At 41.0% G+C, this 18,767-nt stretch overlaps 2 protein-coding genes and 1 pseudogene across 3 annotated transcripts in view; all 3 read right to left on the bottom strand.

Moving 5' to 3' along the window:
* LOC116263114 (cytochrome P450 89A2-like) overlaps positions 1-18,767 on the bottom strand; it is a 100,415-nt gene that overhangs the window by 24,369 nt on the left and 57,279 nt on the right. The gene's annotated exons all lie outside the window — the stretch shown is intronic.
* LOC116262913 (cytochrome P450 89A2-like) overlaps positions 1-18,767 on the bottom strand; it is a 49,173-nt gene that overhangs the window by 24,369 nt on the left and 6,037 nt on the right. The window contains exon 2 of one of the 2 annotated variants that reach the window (XM_050080142.1): positions 10,816-10,851. The exons of the other annotated variant lie outside the window; for it this stretch is intronic. The gene's annotated coding sequence lies outside the window, so the exon portion shown is untranslated. Of the gene's footprint in view, positions 1-10,815; positions 10,852-18,767 lie in introns of those variants that run through there. 2 annotated transcript variants of the gene reach the window in all.
* Positions 9,572-17,985, bottom strand: LOC116262624 (cytochrome P450 89A2-like; annotated as a pseudogene).

Genomic DNA, 18,767 nt, shown 5'->3' with positions numbered 1-18,767 from the left:
TCTTTTTTATTGGCTATGCAATAGGTATCTAAATGTAGTATTTGCATCCCATCACATTCCCTTGGGATCGATCTGTGAGCCCAAGGCTCCTAACTCCCTACAGCAGTGGTATTTTCTAGCGTGTGATTTCCTGACCCTGGATGTAAGTTTGAAGTACAAAATGAGTTTTTTTTTTCGAAAAAATGGGTGTTTTGTGACTATTCGTTTCCTTTTGTTGTAGTTTTCAAAAAGATAGGTAACCAATTTTTTAAGTATAAGTTTAAAACTGCGAGAGAGAGAGAGAGAGAGAGAGATATGGTGGATCCTTATGGTACGGCTGAACACTTAGTCAGTATCTCATACTCAACTCGGTAAATTTCATCATGAGTACAAGTTCAAGTGTTAAAAACAAAAAAAAAAAAAAAGGAGAGAGAGAGATGGTGGATCCTTATGGTACGGCTGAACACTTAGTGGAGTATCTCATACTCAACTCGGTAAATTTCATCATGAGTCCAAGTTCAAGTGTTAAAAACAAAAAAAAAAAAAAGGAGAGAGAGAGAGATGGTGGATCCTTATGGTACGGCTGAACACTTAGTGGAGTATCTCATACTCAACTCGGTAAATTTCATCATGAGTCCAAGTTCAAGTGTTAAAAACAAAAAAAAAAGACCTCATTTATTTAACCAACTCGAGCTCGAGTTTATTAAATTGGACTCGTAAATTTCATCATGAATTCAAGTTCAAGTTTTTTTTTTTTTAAAAAAAAAACTCAATTGTTTAACTAACTGGAGCTCGAGTTTATTAAATTCGACTCAATAAAGCTCAGCTGATCGGCTGCTGACGATGGACTTCTTTGAAGCTGATCGGCTGCTGACGATGGACTTCTTTGAAGCTGCTTCACGTCGCTTCTTCTAGAACGGTAAGCACAAGCTCTCGACTCGCTTCTTTGGGACCGACTCGTGGCTGCCTGTGCACCATCAGAAACCCCCTCTTCCAAGGAGTGCCAGACTCCCACCCTCACGCCACTTGAACGTCGACAAGGATTCGGAATCCGCGAGTGCATGCAGATTGCGTCTTAGAAGGAGCAGGGGCTTAACTCCTTGGATAGAAATTGTTCCTCGCGATTTGGATCGTATGGCAACGGCCTCATATTATGCAATCTGTGAAAAAAAAATGCGAGTTATTGAATGGTCTGCTATTTCTCAGTTTTGAGGGTGCGATAAAATGGATTGATTTCCAATTACCAAGCTCTTTGTAAGCAAGCGGAGGATGACATTCTACATTTGTTATCGGGACTTCATTGTAAGGCAGCAAATTTCCTGTACCACTTGGCATCAACCGACGGTAAGGTCAGAAGTGGATCTATCATTAGCGATATATCCATTGACTTGCAATCAAGGAGGTCAGGCAGCTGTGGAGGTACCGTCTATTCACAGCATGGCCTGTGGAATGACATTATCTAGAGGCAGCCATATCTTGATGTTCTGCAATTGGAGTTCATGTTGAGTTCGCGTGCACACTTCAAGAATGCACCAATGGCGGTGGAGGGTAGGTTTTATAAAACAATGGGTAGTTTGGATATTTTTTTATTACTTTAATGGGAGTATTTTGGTTGCCACACACTATGTGCATAAATTTTCCATGTCTAGGGCTGAACACATAACTAGCTTTGATTGAAAAAAGAGTTTTGTATATGTAACGAGAGTGTACGTTAGATGTGGATCTTACTATCAACATATAACATTTATTTTTATGTCCAAACATTACATATGTGTGTGTCTGAGATTACAAATATGTATGAACTAATAAATAAGTATGACATAAAGTTTGTGCGATAACAAAAGATTTATGAGATAATGAGAAAACGGACGGATGGATGTATGAAATAATGTTAAACATCAGCATGAGATAACGTTTATGAGGTAACAAGAAATTATGGGATATTGAGATAATAACGCTAAACATAAACATGAGATAATAAAATATTTATGAAATAATAAAATAATGAACAAATGTATGAGATAACGATAAACACAAATATGAAATAATGTTTATGCGATAATAAAATATTTATGAGATATTCAGATAATTCTATGAAAAGGGCAAAAAAACGAAAACACTTTTTCACTACTTAAAGAGGTATATATATATATATATATATATATATATATATATATATATATATATATATATATATATATATATATATATATATATATATATATATATATATATATATATATATATATATATATATATATATATATATATACGAACAGACAAATTTTATCTTTATTAAATATTCTTTTTTGTTTTTTTGTTGATATAAAAAGTTTCTTTTTGTATTGATCATGAACATTTTTTATCATTATTAAAATGACATGAAATTTTATACACATATATAACTTGCTTCGCTTCAATTGAAGTTTGGAATTTTAGTTGTGTCAGGGGTTAGACAGTCGACATAATTCTCAGGCTTGGTCATTGGGTGGAGTTTTCCAATCTAAATAGAGTTTCGAACTAGGATGTTGGATTTCGTTTCCCAACTGCTTTTGGGGTTTGAAATATTGAATATATATATATATCTCCATGATGCAAATTTTTCGATTCTCCTCCTCCAGTCCAGCACTGCAACTCCACATTCATTGGGTTCTTCTTCTCTTCTTTCTTAAATAACATACCCCAAGAGGCCCCTCTTGATTTTAATGCCACAATAAGAAGTAATAGCCATGAAAACACCATACCTCTCTGCCCATATCTCTCTTGGAGCTCTGATTTTCTTAGAGCGAGACCCTTCACTTATGTGTGTTGGCAGAATACCATGGCCTTGTTTAAAGATATTGCCAAAAATAGTTGGCAGAAGGTCCTTCCTTAAACTTCATTCTTACATGAAAGAATCACCATTATTTTAGCAGGAAATTCAAAAGAGTCGCATCTAATATCAGGTCGTGGTTGCTTGAATATAATGTGGCTAAATTTAATAACATCAAGTCTTGGGAGCACGAACTTTCGTATTTGTCCAATGTAAAACTTCCAGCTTCTTATAGTGAGCAATCAGAGATAGAATCAATGAGCTTGCCAGCTTAAATGCAGAATGGAGATCTTGTGATGAGGTTTGATGGAAGCAACGATCGTGTGTTTATTGGTTAGCACTGAGTGATGACAACAATTCTTTCTTTCATTAGTCTGCGTCTGAAAGATATCATATTTTTCATATTACTTCTCTTCACATTGCAGGGATAACTTATCAATAATAGGAGCTAGTGGAGGCTGTAACAAATTTTTTTATGCAATTGTATGTACAACAAGATTCAAAAATGTGAATTCTTGGTCTATTTGGCTTTCATACTCTACCTCCCTCTCAAGCTCAAGCCTTGCAAATTCCTTTTGCCCCTACAAAAATTCTTTCAGCTATTAGTGCTATGTCCAAGCTCAAGGCACCAGGACCAGATGATTTTCCAGTTGACTTCTTTAAATGGCATTGAGATATAGTTGATGAAGATGTTTGCAATATTTTTACATAATTTCATCGGAATGCATCGCTTCCATGGGATGTGCACTAGTACTTAATGACACATATTCCCAAGCATGGATCACACAATCATATTTCAAACTATCGTCCAATCTATATAACGAGGGCTTTAAGAAGGATTATTTATACAGTAATTGATGCAAGAACTAGACCACTTCTCCCTCAATTAAATTCGCATGATCAATTTGCATTTATACCGAAAAAAAACATTCATAATGCTCTTATTATGGCCTTCGAGACTATACACTTGATGAATAAGTCAAAGCACCCTTTTTTCATGCTCAAAGTGGACTTGAAAAAGGCCTTTCATTGCTTATCCTAAGCTTACTTGTTGCAAGTATTAGAGTATATGAATTTTGGTAGATGATATATCTCTTAGATTAAAGAGTTGCTTACCAAATCAGAGGCATCTCTCGTAGTCAATGAACGTCGAGGGCCCTCCTTTAGACCACACGAAAAGTTCGACAAGGCTGCCCCTTATCTCCGGCCTTGTTCAATATTGTAGTGGATGGTTTAGCAGTCTTAACTAAAAGGGTAATCACAAGTCGGTTGCTTAACTCGATTAATGTGGATGGTCTCTCATCTAATTTTATTCAGTATGCAGATGACTTGATCATTTTTAGGGATGCAACTCCTCAACAGATGATGGTAACGTTACTCATTATTCGTATCTTCTCTATGACATCTGGTCTTGATAATAATGAAGGTAGAATGTCTATTACCTTGTTCAATGTTGATGCATACACTAAGTTTGCCGCTTTTCATATTTTTCAATGCAGAATTTTGATTTGCCTATCAAGTACCTGGGCCTTCCCCTTTAGCTTCAAGCAATCAAGACACCCTCTTGGTTGCCAATCATAGACAATGTTAACAACAAACTGGCTTCTTGGAAATCGAGATATTTGACCTTACTTGGCCTGGTAACCATGATCAAGCATGTTCTCTCCTTTCTACCTTCTTATTTTTTAACAGTGCTCTCCTTTCTTGTCAAGGTAGAAAAGGAGATCAATTGTATTTTCAAGAGATTTTTTTGGCGTGGGACAAACCTGGAGAAGAAAGCACATCGTGTGGCTTGGGAATACGTTACTCAACCTTCTGCCCATGGAGGTTTAGGAATCCCAGATATCAGAAAAAAAATATTCCTCTCATTTTAAAGTGATGGGCATTCATCCAAGGCTACAATTCAATTTGTGCGATGGTCTTCCAATACAAATACAATTTGCATAATATCTCTTCTCTCTCGAATAGACAAAGAGTATCTCATTTGATGACAGATATCTACCTTCATTTAGTGCAATTCGAAGACGGATTTCACAGAACGTTTTTCTTCATGGGCACGACATGGCAAAGGGTGTTTCTCTATACGTCGTGCATATAGCTTGCTTCAACCTCCTGTGTCAACTGGTTTCATCATAATCTCCTTTGGGCTAAAGGTCCTACTGAATGATCGAACATGGCTTATTCTATTAGACCACATTGAGACTCAAAATAACCTCAAAAGGTCAGGTTTTTACCTTACGAGCAGATGTCCTTTATGTTATTATGCCGAGGAAACTACCACTCACCTTGTCTGGTTCTGTCGAGTGTCTCAAGATCTTTATGCACTGACCTAGTCTATGCCTTCCATTGAAGTCACAAACATATCTACAAATCGAGACCTGATCCATGGACCAATTAGAATGTGAAACAAAAAGAAATGGCGTACCATTTGGAGAATTTGGCTATTTATGTTTTGGTGGGTCATTTGGAACTCCCGGAATGATATTACTTATAAGAATGAGGTTGTTTCAATTCCGCGCATGACATCCTCCATTTTATATGATGTCTGGTTAATTTCTTGTGACCTTTGTGGAAATAGTAGTACCTTCAACTTGTTACAAGAATTAAGAGCTGATTTTTAGATGTAATCTCTTTTTTAGGATCAACTTTTTTGTTGGACTTATGTTAATGTTATTTTCCTTTCTTTCTCTCTGAGTTGTTGCAATCTCTTTCCTTTCTCATAGAAGGACATTCTAAACATCTACCAATCCATGGTGGTCTCCAACTAACTGTGCAATGACTCACGTAACCTAGATTGCAGTTTAGTCTTCTTTGAAATCAATCTCCAATCTTGCCGAACTCGCACCCGTCTATCTCTAGAAATTCTGCCCTTTCACCTTCACTAGCGTCAACCTCTCCCACAATAGCCTGAAGGGGCCCTTTCCTGGCATGATCCTCCAATGCCAGCAGATCCTCGTCCTTGATCTCAGTCACAACAATCTGGTGGGCTATCTCCCAATTGACGATCTCTTGCTTCTCACTAGCCTCTCCTTCAACCATTCTCTAGCAACGTGTCGACGATCGGCTTCTTTTGGTGTTTTATCCACTCTTAATTCGTGCATTCTGGGCTGTCCACTGGCTCCGGCCACTTTTTGTTTGGTTTTATGTTTTTTCTGGTCACATTTTTTGTCAATCACATTATTGGTGCTGGCTTATCTGATGTGTTGTTCCTCAAAAGGTCGGATTTTCTGTCTCCAAACCTCAGAAGGTGCTTCCCCCGCCGATTACTCCAACCATGATCGAGGCTACAGCTGAACTTTTTTCTATCGAGAATTATGTTGGGAAGAGCGGGAGGTACAAGATATACAAGGGAGTGTTGGTTGATGCATGGAAGAGAAGTGACAATGGAGGTTGACAAGGAGAAGCTAAGCAGGTATGAGGGGATGGCCTTCGTGGAAGAGTGTAAAACTCTTGCTCAAGTGCAACACACTAACATGGTTAAAGAGCTGGATGGTGCGACAACAAAGATTTCAAAGCAGTTGTGAAGGCGTGGTAGGGAACTGGAGTGTAGATGGTGGCTGAGACAGGGAAACAATGAGGGCCTTCCATGGAACCCAGAGTCGATCAAGTTTTCAATGGTAGTAGCCAATGCTCCATGTTACTTGGAGGACAAATATGGCCATCTATTGGACAGTTGGAGTCGATCTGAATCTCGACAGCATGATGATTACCGCCAATCGAGAGTCTTCCGTTTATAGGATGAAAGTTGAAGATCAAGCTTGCGCATATAAAAGTAACATTTCTTTCACCAAGGTTTAAGTTAAGAAGTTTTCTCCTATTCCACTGTTGTCACGGCACATGTTTTGACACCAATTTTTTTTTTTAAAATAGCAGAAGTAACATTGAGTCATGACCAAAACCAAATCAAATACACTGTATTAAAAGTAAAACAATTGAACCCAAACAAGTAAAATAACCACTAAGCCCAAAATCAACGCAGTGTCAAGACTGCCAATGCTCATCCATCATAAGCCTGAGGATGTCACTCAATGAGCCAAACTCTCTCAAGAACTACCTGTAGAGATAGAAAGAAGGGTCAGAATTTCTCTGAGTATGGAAAAATCCTGCCATGAATGGAATATGGCCCAACAAAATAATATTTGGTTTTGTAAAACAAATTTATATAAGGGCCTTAACCACAACCATAAGTCTCCAAATCTTAACACATATTGCAGTTACGTCACATTATCAAAAACGCGGTGTGCACCACCTCCAAATAATAGTAGACTTCCAACCATGGCCTATCATTACAATGTGTATGGTCATCGTGTCGAGCAACAACAGAAAACCCCGTGGGCACAACTCACAGGCAGAAGAGAACATCTTCACCAGGCGATCCAACAGATCGAGGGTAACCTACAGGGAAGGCTCCTGAGATATCCCAGATCGCCGCTGCAGCACCAGGATCCAACCACTGAGGTTACCCGAAGTAGTAGACTGTACCCTCTTGGCACCCGGGGTGAGGGACCAAGAGACGCCTTGCTCTCCAACAAAAACATAACAAAATCTCGGGCCCTTGTGCTGCCCAATACCCTGTGGGCCCTCTAGTGCAGACAGAGGAGTGTGCAATAACAATGAGCTCCCGCGCACCATTACCTCTTGGGACGAACCAAACACTGGACAAAAACACAAGCTCGTACTTGCATATACCAACGCATACACAGTTCACGTTTTGCATTCGAAATTCGAATGTGATGGTTTATCATCACTAGACATTGTCTAGTTTCTCTCACGAAAACAACCCTCAGGCTCGGTTTTCCCGACATAATCAATAAGTCATTTTCTAACTTAACTTAATGGCAAACGAAGCAAATTAGAACAACCCGGAAACCACACAAGGAATATCACATCCAGAAATCTCAAATAATGACATAATAATTATCATTTGGAAACAAGGAATTTATATTTAAATTCTCAGAATGTCGCTTACCTCCTCTAATTATTATGAATTTAATTTCAGAATCCTTTTTCTGAAATTTTACAACTCAGGGTACCAAGGAGAAACAATACATAACATTACGTTTTTCCAATAAAATTGCAAACAAATTTATAAAAACCCCCTTTTGGCAACTTTTAAGAACTCGGAGGGCACTACTTTGCAATTTCGCATGAAATCTCTAGTTTTCAATGAAAATAACTATCGTGAGCCTCTTTTTGAAAAACAATTCAGTAAAAATGTTGCGGCATGCATTTATATAAATTATAACAGTTTTTTTCTAGAATTTTGCTAACAGGATGGACCCGTTTTGAGGTTTTTGAAATGAATATAAATTGGGTCGGGCCCTAGCGTTTTTCATTTCTCGCCCCCTTTTTTTCTCTCCTCGCGAGAGCACCTCCCTTGCCCGGCGGTGGAGCTTCCTTCTTCTTCAAAGGCAAATGAAACTAGAGAGGGACCCGTCTTCCTTTTTGGCCTTCCTCCGCGTGCAGTAAGGCGAGCAGAAGGGACCCAACCGAGCCCTCGTTTTCCAGGCGACAGAGAGAAGGAAATGCCGTTGGGCCCTTCCCTGCCCGGTTGCTATGGAAATTGGCGCCGGCCAACTCAAAGGGCAAAAGGGGCGGCAAAAATCCACGACTTGTCCCCGGTTTCTGTCAACGCAGAAAACCTGAAGGTAGGTCCCGTCGGAAATAGTAGTGGAACAGTGGAGGTGACTGGACTTTCACTTCATTTCCCTCTCTCTCGACGTTCTCTGATAATGAGAGGACTAAGGAAAAAGGAAATGGCGAACAGATCGGGGGAAAGAAATCAAACGCCCCCATAGGCCACCTGAGTTTCTGTTTCGTTGTCGCATGAATCTCAAAGGGAAAAGAAAAAGAAACGGCAGTTTGAGGCGATCAACGACAACCAAGAAAAACAGTAGGCATTACGTCTGGCGAGCGTATGCTAAATGGACCCTGCTATCGACATTCGTGACAGAAACAGAGAAGTCGAGGGTTTCGTTCTTCACGGGAGAGGATGAAAGAACTAGGGTTTCTACCTAACACTGGAGATTCGGGGACACGGCCGATTCTCATGGTATTAATCCAAAACTCAACTAGGATTAACATGCTTCGAATTTATATCTAGCATGCTTTATCAGAAAGAACTAACACGGTATTTCCATTCCAGCATACAACAAATCATGCATAGCTTCATATTTAGGCATGTATACACCTAGATCTACATGTATATGTATCTCTACCAAATCAAAATACACAATCGTAACTGAATATCTCCATACCTTTCAAATCTGAGCTAAACTTCCAGCCGCAGCCTTCTTGTGCTTCCGGTTCCTTCACAGCAGCCACCAATCTTTATCTCAACTAGAAGAAGAGCAAAGATGAGGACGTCCCTCACTCTCTCTCCCTCTCTCTCTTTCTCTCTCCCTTTTTCTCTTTCCCTAGAGTTCCTTGTTGCTGGACTCTCATCTACGACTGCAACAGAAAGGAATGGTTATGTTTTTCAACCTTCCTCAAGGAAAGGAATCACCTCAGTTTTTCTTTCCCCTTCCTTTCTTTCCAAAAACTGCTCCCTTATGATTTAATTGATAGTTTCCATTTCATGTAAACATCATTTAAATATGCCGTTTATAGTTTCTCCCCAAACTAACGTTTTAATTGTTTATGGAAACAAAAGAAATTCGTGGGTCTTACAACTGTTGCCATCATGATGGCCATTATGATCCATTTAAAGGCATAGATCTTGAAAGCATGTCTTTTTTATTGGCTATGCAATAGGTATCTAAATGTAGTATTTGCATCCCATCACATTCCCTTGGGATTGATCTGTGAGACCAAGGCTCCTAGCTCCCTACAGCAGTGGTATTTTCTAGCATGTCCTGATCCGGGATGTAGGCTGCATATGATCTTTTTTTGAAGTACAAAATGAGTTTTTTTTTCGTTGTAAAAACAAAAAAGACCTCATTCTTTTAACCAACCAGAGCTCGAGTTTACTAAATTCGACTCATAAAGTTCATCATGAATCCAAGTTCAAGTTTTTTTGTTCTGAAAAAAAAAAACTCATTTGTTTAACTAACTGGAGCTCGAGTTTATTAAATTCGACTCAATAAAGCTCAACGTGGCTCATCGGTCCTCCAGTCCATTTGAATCTTTTGGCATGAGAAAACTTAATTTGGCCGGTTCCTTGAATCTTTTCAAAGAGAGGTCCAATCCAAAAACTTAATTTTGCAAAGGTTAGGCCAACGCAGCAATAAATCCACCAATACACTAGGAGTGAAAAACAAGTTGAGCTATTCGAGCTCAAGCTACTCGAGCTCGAGCTCGACTCGTTAAAGCACGGCTCGTGAACAAGTTCGAGCCAAGTCATTTGCTTAACGAGCCAAGCTCGAATTCATGAGTCAACTCATTCAAATAATCGAGTTGAGTTCGAGCTCAACACGTAACTGCCGAGTCGAGCTCGAATTCATCAGTCGACTCGGTTAAAAAATCGAGTTGAGTTCGAGTTCAACGCGTAACTGCCGAGTCGAGCTTAAGGCTTAATCAAATTTTACGAGCCTTAATCAAGTCGATATATTTAAACGAGTTTACGAGTTTGTCAAGCCTTAATAGAGTTGAGCTCGAACTCAACATGTAACGATGAAAATCAATTCTATTCAAACAAGTTTGTCGAACCTTAATCAAGTTGAGTTTGAACTCAACACATAACGATGACTATCAATTCTATTCAAACGAGTTTGTCGAGCCTTAGTCGAGTCGAGCTTGAGCTCAACACGTAACTGCTGAGTCGAGCTCCTTCCGTCGAACTATTTTCGAGCTCGAGGCTTCATTAGTCGATGAGCTCAAGCTGACAAAACTCGGGCTCAACCCAGCTCATATTCACCCATAGGCATATTCGGTAAATACATAATAATACGACATTTATTCCCACAATCTTTTTCTTTTACAACATAAACGGCACAAGGATACTTGGGCAGCAAACGACAACGCCCATTATATGAAATACGACCTATGCCAACATACTAACGGCAAGCTGGAACCTTACCATATTTTAAATCAAATTGTCTCACTAGTTTAAAGAGTATAAACTATTTGTAAACGGCGATCACCACAGATTCTATCTCTTCCTAGACTCGATCTTCGCCCTTAAAGGATTCTTCATCACAACAGTGAATTCCACCTTCTCGGTCAAGTCCACCGGCTCTCCGTTCGGCACCGACCACGAAGTACTGAAGGTGTAGCAGGGCTAGGCCCATCCCCGGGCAGATCCTTCTCCCCGCGCCGAAAGGCATCATCTTGATCTCTCTGCCCCCCGTGATGTCCACGTCTTCTCCTTCGCCCCCGGCGAGGAACCTCTCTGGTCTGAACTCCAGAGGATGCTTCCATACCTTCCCGTCCAAACCCATCTCCCCCACCATGAAGTTGATCGTCACATCCTTGGGCACAGAGTAGCCATTGAGAGTCACCTCCTCCTGCGTGACTTTGTGTGGCAGGACGAAGTGGCCCGGCGGGTGCCTCCTAAGAGCTTCCATGATCACCGCCTTGAGGTAAGGCAGTTGTGAAACACTTTCCTCGCTCAGCTCTCCGTCTTCGCCAGCGACGGTCCTTATCTCCTCGGGGAGCTTCCCCTGAATTTGGGGATCCTTCTCCAAATTGGCCATCACCCATTGCACAGCCGTAGAAGTCGTATCGGTGCCGCCATTAAGGAACTCGGAGCAGAGCGAGACCATCTCCCCTTCGTCCAGTTTCCTGTCATTGGGAAGCTCTAGAGAGAGGAGTGAATCGACATAGCAGAAGCGATTTTTCTCGTCTACTGATTTTCGGGCTCGGATAAGGGGCAGGAGGGTCTCTTCCTGCTTCCGCCTGATCTCCAACAGGCTGCACCATCGTTGTCGGAAGAAGATCTTGCCGAGTAGGGGGAAGATGCCCAAAACGTTACTAGAAGTGCAGTGCGCTGTGCGGTTTCTGTTGGGTCGGGTCCAACCTCAAGAGAGGACCCGACCCGGCCTTTCACTTAAGTGACAGGCGGGAGAAATAGGGGAGGGCACCCGATGGTGCCCCCAATCCCTCTTACGTCTCTCTCTCTTAGGTTTTTTGCTTTGGGGAAAAAGAGAGGGGAGCTCTCTTGTGGCTGTGGCTGTGGCTGAGCTCGCTTGGTGGCTGCACAGCAAGAGGAGAGAAGGAGAAGAAGAGAGGAGAGAAGGAGAAGAGGAAATGAGAGAAGGAGAAGAGGAAGAGAAGGTTGCGAGCATTTGGCTATAACAAGATTCGATTCCAAGGAGGAAGCCAAGCGCATTTCCTCTCAATCCACGGTTTTCGCATTCAATCAGTGATATTTTTCCCTTGTTTTCTCATATAGCTTTGGTGAGATATTATTGTTGGAGGGTTGGCTTTGTGTAGCCCCTCGTGGGACAACTTATATCATTGATTATAGTGGATTGAATTTGGGTCGTAGTACCCCGTGGTTTTTACCCTCATTGTTTTGAGGGGTTTTTCATGTAAAAATCTTCTCGTACATTTGTAGTAGATTCGTGTTTATCCGCATTTTTTTTTATCCCAACAAAGTGGTATTAGAGCCAACATGGTGGATAACAAAATTGATTTTTGTACTAGCCGTATAATTAGTCTAAATGAGACTAATTATAGTCTATGGAAAAATAAAATGAAAGATCTCTTATATGTGAAGGCTATGCACATTCCAGTTTTTGCCAAAGAAAAGCCCGATTCTAAGTCTGATGAAGAATGAGAATTTGAACACGAACAAGTTTGTGGTTTCATTCGACAATTTGTGGATGAAAATGTTTATAACCATATCCAAGATAAAAATCATGCATGTAGTTTGTGGGCAAAATTAGAAAATCTTTATGTCTCCAAGACAGGAAATAGTAAATTATTTCTTCTGAAAAAATTGATGAATTTAAGATTCAGGGAGGGCAGTTCAGTGTCAGATTTTCTAAATGATTGTCAGGGGGTCATTAGTCAGTTATTCAGTATGGGCGTTAAATTTGAAGATGAGATTTTGGGATTATTATTGCTTGCTACTTTGCCTAATTCGTGGGAGACATTTAGAGTCTCGCTTACTAACTCTCCAGCTAATGGGGTTGTTTCTTTATAGACTGTTAAGTCAAGTATTCTCAATGAGGAGATGAGAAGAAAATCTTAGGCTTGCTCTTCTCAGACAGAGGTTCTTTTCACAGAGAACAGGGGGAGGAGTAAATTCAAGAGTGACAGGGGCAGAGATAAAAGCAGAAGCAAATCCAAATCTAGATATAAGAATTTGGAATGCCACCACTGTGGAAAGAAAGGACACATAAAGAAGTACTGCTTCCAGCTGAAGAAGGAGAATAAAATTGGGGAGAAACAGGAGAAGAAAAATGACCGAGATGATAATGTCGCAGCTGCTGCACAACATGAAATGTTTGTTGTTTGTGATGCTAACATGGTTAATGTTGCCAGAGGTGATACTTGTTGGCTTGTTGATAGTGGTTCAGCTCTTCATGTTACTTCCCATAAGGATTTTTTCTCTTCATATATTTTTGGTGATTTTGGTACTTTGAAAATGGGTAATGGTTCTTTGTCTCAGGTTGTAGGCAAAGGCGACGTCATTCTGAAGATTGCGAATGGAGCTCTATTGAAGCTGATAGATGTGAGGCATGCACCTGACGTGCATCTGAACCTTATTTCTACAGGAAGGCTCGATGAAGAAGGGTATCACAACATGTTTGGTGATGGCCAGTGGAAGCTTACCAGAGGTTCCTTGATTATTGCTCGAGGCAAGAGATGCAACAATAATCTTTATACTATGCAGGCATCGATTTCCAGAGACATGATACATGTGACACAAGATGAGAAATATATTTTGTGGCACAGGAGGCTGGGACATATGAGTGACAAGGGACTGCAATTCTTGATCAAGAAGAATCTTCTGTCAGATGTAAAGAAGGATAAACTTGATAAATGCAGTCATTGTTTTGCAGGGAAGCAGACGCGGGTCTCTTCCAAGAGTCATCCACATTCCAGAAAGTCAGAAGCACTTGAGTTGGTTCATACAGATGTATGCGGTCCTATGAAAGTAAGTTCACATGGTGGTGCACTTTATTTTGTCATGTTTATTGATGATTTTCCAGTAAAGTTTGGGTCTATTCTTTGAAGAGGAAAGACCAAGTCCTTGGTGTTTTCAAGGACTTTCATGCACTGATTGAAAGGCAGTCTGAAAAGAAGCTGAAGTGTATTCGCAGCGATAATGAGGGAGAGTATATTGGTCCATTTGATGAGTATTGCAGATCTCATGGCATCAGACACCAGAAGACTCCACTTAAGACTCATCTGTTGAATGGCGTGGTAGAAACGATGAACATGACACTCATGGAGAGAGTTAGATGTCTCCTATCTGAAGCTAAGTTATCTGATTCTTTTTGGTGTGAAGCTTTACATACTGTTGCTTACGTAATTAACTTGTCTCCACATGTTCCTTTGGATTGTGATGTTCCTAACAGAGTTTGGTATGGGAAGGATGTATCCTATAAGCACTTACGTGTATTTGGATGCAGGGCATTTGTGCATATACCAAAGGATGAGAGATCGAAGTTGGAATCAAAAAGCAGGCAGTGGTGTTTTTGGGTTATGGCCATGTTGAATTTGGTTATAGATTGTATGATCCAGTTGAGAAGAAGCTTGTCAGAAGCAGGGATGTTGTATTTGCTGAAGATCAGAATATTGAGGATATTCAGAAAGCAGTAAAGGATTCTTCTCATAGCAGCTATTTGTCAGTTGATGTGGACCCTATTCTCTTGCAAAATGCTTCAAGAGCAGTGCCAGATGATGCTGTTGGGCAAATACTTGATAGAGAAGGACAAGTAGACATGCCATATATTCCTAATTCAGATGACGAAGGTGACGATCATAATTTGGGGGGTTCTTCCTCAGATGTAGATCGGCAACGAAGATCCACGAGGGAACGGCATCCCTCAACTAGATATCCTGCACATGACTATATTTTGTTGACTGACAGTGGTGAGCCTGAATGCTATGAATAAGCTATTCATGATGTGCACAAGGAAAAGTGGATGGAAGCCATGAAAGATGAGATGCAGTCACTTTACGACAACCACACCTTCGAGCTTGTGGAGTTGTCCCAAGGCAAGAGGGCATTGAGAAACAAATGGGTTTTTAGAGTGAAGTATGGTGAAAACTCTTTAAACCCAAGATACAAAGCTAGGTTGGTTGTGAAGGGGTTCAATCAGAGGAAAGGAGTTGACTTCGACGAGATATTCTCACCGGTGGTCAAGATGTCATCTATCAGAGTTGTTCTTAGTTTGACAGCCAGTCTTGATTTGGAGATCGAGCAGATGGATGTGAAGACAGCTTTTCTTCATGGTGAACTTGATGAGGAAATATACATGATGCAGCCCGAAGGTTTTCTTGTAAAAGGTAAAGAAAACCATGTTTGCAGATTAAAGAAAAGCTTGTATGGTCTGAAGCAGGCACCTATGCAGTGATACAAGAAGTTCGAGTCAATTATGGGGGAGTATGACTACACTAAGACTACTTCAGATCATTGCGTCTTTGTGAAGAAATTCTCAGGTGATGACTTTGTCATTTTGTTGATTTATGTTGATGACATGCTTATTGTTGGCAACAATATATCGAGAATTTGAAGCTTGAAAAAGGAGTTGAACAAGTCTTTTGCTATAAAAGACTTTGGACCTGCTAGTCAGATTTTGGGTATGAAGATCACACGAGATAGGAAGTCGAAGAAGCTATGGCTATCTCAGAAAAAGTACATTGAGAAGGTACTTTAAAGATTTTACATGGATAAGGCAAAGCCTATTAGCACCCCTCTTGCAGCGCATTTCAAGTTGAGCACCAAGCAGAGTCCAAGGGAGATATGGAGAAGATTCCCTATGCCTCAGTCACAGGTAGTCTGATGTATGCTATGGTATGTACTAGACCTGATATTGCTCATTCAATTGGAGTTGTTAGTCGGTTTGTCTCAAATCTAGGAAAGAAATACTCAGAAGCAGTTAAATGGATTTTGAGATACCTTCGTGGGACTAGCAGTTTTTCACTTTGTTTTAGGGCAGAAAAATCTATTCTTGTTGGCTATACAGATTCAGACAAGGCAGGAGACATTGACGGGAGAAGATCTATATCTGGTTTTTTATTGACATATGCAGGTGGTGTAGTTTCTTGGCAATCCAGACTTCAGAAATGTGTAGCATTATCTACTACTGAAGCAGAGCTTATTGCAGCTACAAAGGCGAGCAAGGAGCTTCTATGGATGAAGAGGTTCATGCAGGAACTTCAGTTCAGTCAAGACGAGTACGTACTTTACTGTGACAGTCAGAGTGCTATTCACCTTGGAAAGAATTTTACTTTTCATGCAAGGTCAAAGCATATAGACGTGAGGTATCATTGGATACATGATGTTCTAGAGTCGAAGCAGCTTGTTCTTGATAAGATCCATACAGATGATAATCCTGCAGATATGATGATGAAGTCTCTACCTAAAGAGAAGGATGATATGTGTATAAACTTAGTTGGGATGACTGCTTTTAAGGCAATATATTAATTTTGTTCATTTTTGAAGGTATGTTTCCTCTCTTGAAGCTGGAGGGGGAGCTTGTTGGGTCGGGTCTAGCCTCAAGAGAAGACCCAACCCGGCCCCTCACTTAAGTGACGGGCGGGAGAAATAGGGGAGGGCACCCGATGGTGCCCCCAATCCCTCTTACGTCTCTCTCTCTTAGGTTTTTTGTTTTGGGGAAAAAGAGAGGCGAGATCTCTTGTGGCTGTGGCTGAGCTCTCTTGGTCGCTGCACAACAAGAGGAGAGAAGGAGAAGAAGAGAGGAGAGAAGGAGAAGAGGAAAGGAGAGAAGGAGAAGAAGAAGAGAAGGTTGCGAGCATTTGACTAGAGCAAGATTCGATTCCAAGGAGGAAACCAGCGCATTTCCTCTCAATCCACGGTTTCCGCATTCAATCGGTGATATTTTTCTCTTATTTTTTCATATAGCTTTGATGAGATCTTATTGTTGGAGGGTTTGCTTTGTGTAGCCCCTCGTGGGACAACTTATATAATTGATTATAGTGGATTGAGTTTGGGTCGTAGTACCCCATGGTTTTTACCCTCATTGTTTTGAGGGGTTTTCCATGTAAAAATCTTCTCGTGCATTTGTGATTGCTTGGTCGTTGTTTTGTTGCTCCTTGAATGATCGGTTTGGGCTATACTTCGTTGTTGAATCATTTGTATTTGTAGTAGATTCGTGTTTATCCGCATTTTTTTTATCCCAACAGTTTGCACCTTTTCGACCACGTCGTCCTCCACCTTCTCGCCGAAGCACATGAACAGAAGCAAGCAGAACATGGCATGCTGAAAGATCCTCACAGGAACGACTACGCCTCCATTTGCGTCGGCTTCGGTCCTGAGCCTCCCCAACAGATGGGTTAACACCCACTCACGGCCTTCGGCGGAGGACTTGGTTCGGGCGGGGCTGAGGACCTTGGCCATGAGGTTACGGCGGAAGAGGTGCCACAGAGGCCCATAGCTGGCCGAGCTGATGGTGTGCTGATTGCTGTTAAAGATACGGGCGAAGGCCGCAGCTCGAAGCCGGCCGGCGAAGGTTGTGCCACTTTGAACCAGGGCCTGGTGCGCAAGGTCATGGCCAGCTACGAAGATGGCTGTCCGAGGGCCAAAGCGGACGCTAAAGACGGGGCCATACTGCGCTCTTAGCTTGCGCAAAATGGGTTCGAGCTCGATGAATCTTAAGCCAAGCTGATGCAAATTGCCTATGACAGGGAGCCCTTTTGGGCCAGGTGGGATCTTCTTCTTCTTCTTGCCGATTCCATGTGGGAGGCCAACAAGGATGAGAGAGACGGAGGTGGTGAAGAGGGTGAGGAAGAACATAATCAGGAATCCATGTTGGCTCCTCCTGCTTGCAGACTTTTGGGGCTGGGGAGATGAAACAGACTGCTATCCCCTACTTTGCTCCTCAGATTTGGAGCGAAATCAACCGAAACCGTAGTAGGGTATTGGGGATGTCACTGTTCCTCAAGAACAAAAGGAACGAACTCGAATTTGCATCATCTCAGAAAGGGAAAACACAGAAGAAAGCACATCCGTTCAGATGAAAGAATCTTCTGGACATCAAAATGGCATCTCTTCACATACGGGGGAAGAAAGAAATTCAGAGAAAGAGAGAGAGAGAGCAGAAAACCCGTCTTGATGAACCTTCTCTGCTTCGTCACAATCCCTGCGCAACTACGAAGGCCACATCTCGGAATTGTGTGGTTCCTTCTTTTTATGGATCTGAATTGTGTTGTCATATAGTGATGGACATGGATTAACACGATCAGATATTAAAGAAATTTAAGGACATAAATGTGTTTCAACAGCTTAATGGTTAACCAATGTTTGGCCACTTTTCCCCAAGTGGGAGAGCTTAGAAAACTTATTTTGTGTTAATATTTTTCTGAGGAACCAAGGGACCCGAGACGAAATTAACGATTACTTATTATGCAAACTTAACTCCGTAAACAAATTGAATTAATCTATAAAATAAGAAGTGGCCTCTTTCACATAACAAGTAGAAGGCAAACATATTCTAAGCAAACACACATCGTTAGGATTTTAAACGCTAATCTGGATTAGAGACCTGTTGTGTTATTCCAAAGGGAAAAATGTAATTCAAGCGCTCATTATGTTAATTTGGTACTTTTATTTTCCTTTTACTACTTCATGATAACGTCACCGCTTTTGTAAGGAAGAAAATCAACAAGTCCCTACCTTTGTCATTTTCTCCCAGCTCTCAAGTGCTTGAGCTAAATTATTAAACAGCTTGAAAGAGATGTCAAATGCGTGCGTGTGTGTATGTGTTTCACTCCATCCAGCTGCCCAATAAAATTCATCCCGTGGCATGTCGTTATAAGCTATCCTAAAAAGAAAAACATTCCACCCCTAAAATCCTTATTCAAAAACAATTGAATGTCCAATTACACTTTTTATGACGTT

Source organism: Nymphaea colorata, chromosome 10, assembly GCF_008831285.2.
Source record: "Nymphaea colorata isolate Beijing-Zhang1983 chromosome 10, ASM883128v2, whole genome shotgun sequence".
Classification (NCBI taxonomy): domain Eukaryota; kingdom Viridiplantae; phylum Streptophyta; class Magnoliopsida; order Nymphaeales; family Nymphaeaceae; genus Nymphaea; species Nymphaea colorata.
This window is presented reverse-complemented; position numbering and strand designations above follow the sequence as displayed.